Source organism: Magnolia sinica, chromosome 4, assembly GCF_029962835.1.
Source record: "Magnolia sinica isolate HGM2019 chromosome 4, MsV1, whole genome shotgun sequence".
In the NCBI taxonomy this organism is placed as follows: Eukaryota; Viridiplantae; Streptophyta; class Magnoliopsida; order Magnoliales; family Magnoliaceae; genus Magnolia; species Magnolia sinica.
The window spans coordinates 33,215,132-33,219,849 of record NC_080576.1 but is presented as its reverse complement, the minus strand read 5'-3'; the positions used below and the strand labels follow the sequence as shown (position 1 = coordinate 33,219,849).

Below are 4,718 nucleotides of genomic sequence, written 5' to 3'. Positions count from 1 at the left end.
TTCCGTTGAACAGGAATAAATCCATGAGGGTTGGCTGGGCTGATGTGGGCGAGACCACGGGAGCATCGAGTCTGGGCGAGCTACCAGTCGATCGGGGCCCAAAACGGACAATATTAGACCTTAATTGGAGCAATGCATTTTGGGGGCAACCCTGAGAACAAAGTCGTGAGCCCTCTGGGCAAAGTGGACAATATTGTGTCCTTGGATGAGTCGTTTCATATGGTATTAAAGCTGAGGACGGATCTGCCCTCGGTGGGAGATATTGTGATGCCCTGTCACTGTTACACATGTAGGCGAGCACACATGGGCGGACGCTGATATGGGTCGGGCCGAAGGGCCTGGGTAAGCTACTAGTGGTGGGCAGGCTACTGTGCTGGCAGGCTACTGTGTACGTAGTGGGGACTGAACTTGTCCCACATCGGAAGAGTCATAGGAAATTGTGGTGGTTATATGTGGGGTTCGCAACTTAAGGATATAACGCATCTTATGGGTGAATGGCCCTGAGCTTCCGCTGAGCAGGAACAAATCCTTGAGGGTTGGCTGGGCTGATGTGGGCGAGACCATGGGAGCACCGGGTCTAGGTGAGCTACCGGTCGATCGGGGCCCAAAGCGGACAATATTGGACCTTAATTGGAACAATGCGTTTTAGGGGCAACCCCTAAAACAAAGCCGTGAGCCCTTTAGACAAAGCGGACAATATTGTGTCCTTGGGTGGGTCGTTTCACATGGCCTTGAGTTTCCCTGTAGATTAGCCACTTTAGCATTTATATCATCATCCTCTTTCAGAAGATATATTCCGCCCCTCTCCTTTAATTGAGTAAGCTTAGAAGTGGTGCTAGATTTTGGGGAGATGTCCCATGATTGTGCGTTTTCAGCAAGTCTGTCAAAAGAATCCCACACATCGTCGACATTTTTGTTCATGAATTTCCCATTGCGCATTATCTCAACCAATTGGCGTATGGAAGATGTCAGTCCATCATAGAAGAAGTTTATGATACTCCATATTTCAAAACCATGTTTTGGGCATGAACTGACAAGATCCTTGAACCGCTCCCAACATTAGAAGAATGTTTCATCTTCTTTTTGGCCGAAGTTCATGATCGACTTTCTGAGGGTGTTCGTTTTATGATATAGGAAGAATTTCTTTCTGAACTCCCTTGTCATGTCGTTCCATCTACCAATAGATCGTGGACGTAGTGAGTGCAACCGCGTCTTAGCTTTCTCTTTTAAAGAAAATGGAAAGAGTTTTAGCCTGACTGTGTCCTCAGATATGTTAGAAAAATATAAAGTGGCTATCATCAAACTCCTTCCAGTGTAAATATGGACTTTCATATTCAATTAGTTAGAACTTTAGAAGGAGCTGGATCACCCCTGGCTTGATATCCATGTTTCCTATATTTTTTGAAAAAACCATGCATAAAGGTGTGCTCACCCCCGCTGGTAGTAAATAACTCGTAAAGTATGAGGCGGGGATGCTTGATGCACCTCGTTTTCATCCTGGATTTCCTCAACCCGAGTTTGAGGAGGATTTGGATGTTGATTGGCCGATTGATTAGTAGCCATAACTTCAGTTAACTCTGAGGATCTTTGGTGGTTTCTAATCCTATGATGGATAGGCAACCCTTCGACTAATCCTCCTTCACTTAAGAGACGTCAAGTGTTATCACGGACCCACTTGGGCATGAAACACTCTTAGCCCTCAATTTCAAAATCTAACCTAACCCTAAAAAGAAATAAAACTAAGACAAATACGAAATCTAGAAAAGAAAAGAGAGAAAATTAGAAAGAGATTACCAGATTGGAAGTTTCTATGTTAAGATCCTACAAAACAGAAAAACAAGTTGGTTTCTAAAAATAAATCAGGAAAAATTCTAACCTAAAAATAGAAAGTAAGTAAACCGTAATCTTAACCTAATTCCAAAACTAATCAATTTTAGAAAAACACAATCATTAGTCCCCAGCAACGATACCAAAAAACTTATTCACAACCCCAAGTGTAGGGTCGCGATGTAGTAATAATCTTGGTAAGACCAAGGTCAAATCCACAGGGACTAAAACTTGTGTCTTCTAAAAGCAACTAGAAGTAGAACTAGAAGAAGATGTGAATCTAAATATGAAATTATAGAGAGAGTAATTGTGAATTATTTAATTAAAACTTACGAATTTAAAGGTGGGAACTAGGGTGTCAAGGATCCACTTATAGCTATCAGGATGTTTCCTTATTTGATTCAAGGAAAGCAATTAGAATTGGAGTCTTATCCTATCCAATTAGAAGATATATCAATAAAATCAAATTTGAACTTTCATTGACCTAATTCTCAATGAAGGAGAATTGTGAAGTTTGGAAGGGATTCCATCACCAAACCATGCCCCGTACAATGGCTAACAATAGGATTTACCAATCCCACAATCTGAAAATAAAACAAAGAAGATACTCAAAGCTATTGCAGATCTATTGTAATTTGAGTCACAACAAACCATTAAAAACTGGAAGTATTCCTTAAATATCAAACTAGAATTAAAGAAGTTCAAAAAGAACAAGAATCAAATAAGAAGAACATCCCAACACGCTACAAGCTTCACCTCTTAACCCCAACTAAGAGGTTTAGCCAACCATAGACATGATTGGAATCAAAACCCTAAAAGAAAGCATTAAAAACTAGGAAGAAGGGAAGAGGAAACTCTTGGATGATGGCTCCACCCCTTTGCTCTACTCCTCAAAACCCTATATATCTTAAAAAGTCTATAGGAAGCCCATATTTATAGCTTAGTTCGTGTAAGATCGCAAAACTGCCTCAATTTGCGCAGTCTGCATAACGCATTCGATGTCAAGAACACCTTCGTGTCATCGAACAAGACTTCTGTAACATCCCGAAAAAATTCGCATAAAGACCCAAGTACCACCTCAGGCAGAAATCACTCAGGACCAAATCCTTTAGGAATTAGACGAAAATTTACTAAGTGTTAAACTAAATCATCTATGGAATTAGCTTGAATTACTTTCAATACGAACTGTAAGACTTAAAACTAGTAGAACTGCTAATGCTACATTACCTAGAAACCTAGGATCGATCTCAATACCCAGTTGCTCTCACGAGCACATTGAAACTCCGTATCGGACCTGGACCGCGCGTCGAAAGTCCGATTACCACGAAACTATACGGTTATAACTGCCTTACTTGGCTTGACAACCATCTCAGAAATCAAGTCCTAATAGTATCCAAAAGTGCACAATTTGAGCCCGGAGCGAAGTATGTGAGAAACGCGAATACCTTTAGAAAATGAACTAAAACTTAAGTGATTTGGGCCGTTCGCTTGCAGGCCAAATTCAAGGTTCCAGACTGTCAAAATCTGACCCAACTACACCCTTAGATCAAGAAAATTTCCCAACACAAGTTAGTGTATTTGTGGCCTTGATCGAGAGGCGGTGACTGTTGAATGAAAACTGGTCCTCCGCGGTCGATCTGTAAATCCGATTGGGTCAAAAATTTAGCCTGACCTAGATCCAATATCAAGGAACTTCCCCCAGACTGTATGTAGAAAAGGGGCCTCCAGGTGGGCCCTGTTCAACAGAAACGGACACCATTTGGCTATAACCTAAGTATACCATGGCCCTGGGGCCATTTGCGTCAGTTCTGGGCCTATATAAGGACCTTAAACCCACCCCTTTCTCTTTCATACGAATTTCTCTAACCCTATGAGAGAGAAGAGAGAAAAGGAGAGAAAGGAGTGGAGATCGAAGGGAGGTCCTTAGAGTTTGCTGCCGTGGTTCCTTCCTGCTACTCTACACGTTGATTCACCTCTACATCTAGCTACACCATCGAATCCAACTTTGATTTGGGTAAGAAATCCTAACCCTAAACTTGTTTTATGAATCAAAATAGATGAATCGATGAAATAGGCAACCTATTCCGTGATTCAGGTAACCGTTGTTTTGTAGACGGTGATGTTGTGTACGAACTGAGTTTGATGCGAGTTTACCAACAAAAGGTGCGGACTATAAATGTTTAGGTTGTGGTTTTCAAGGCTTTCAATGTCAGTTAATGATTTATGACTGACTTGAATGTTATCATGTTTGCTTAGATACGAAGTTTTTCGTATATTACACATATATGTAACTAAGTTGATTTTAATGCATTCCAAGTGTTTGTTGAAATGTTTGAATGAATATGAAATTATGATTTGTGCTTGCCATTATTGTTTGGTTGAGAATACATGATTGTTGTACATGTGGCAACTCCCTTATGAAAAGATATGTTGTAATATACGTTATAACTAATATATTATATGAATGTTGGTACGTGTAGTCTAAGTGTTTGATAAAATGCCTGAATGAGAAAATGCTTGTTGAACTGTATTTAATGAGAGTGTTGAGATAGGATTCTCAATCCCCTTATCTATAGTTATAGTTTTCTTTATGTAACCTATCTTACTACTATGTGATTTAGGGATGAAATGCTTGTGTATGATAGCATGTGTACTATTTGTTTGTTGAAATGCTCAATTGAGATTTATACTTTAGATTGGTTGTCACATGCCATCTTTGACTATCATATGTGAATGCTGCGTTTGAGTATGATTGGGACAACTATGTAGTCCAGGCAATCGGTAACAATTCCTGTTTAGTGGCCGAATTAGCCTCGCCACATTTGATGTGTTCGATGAATCCGAGTCGTACGATGATTGTCAATAGTAGTATCATATCGATTAATTCAGCG

General features: G+C 40.3%; 1 non-coding gene across 1 annotated transcript; it reads left to right on the top strand.

Annotated features, from left to right (window-relative positions):
• The first annotated feature begins 1,009 nt into the window (after positions 1-1,009).
• Positions 1,010-1,116, top strand: LOC131244746 (small nucleolar RNA R71). The gene has a single exon (XR_009170525.1). It is a non-coding gene; the product is annotated as a small nucleolar RNA R71 (small nucleolar RNA).
• The last annotated feature ends 3,602 nt before the right edge of the window (positions 1,117-4,718 follow it).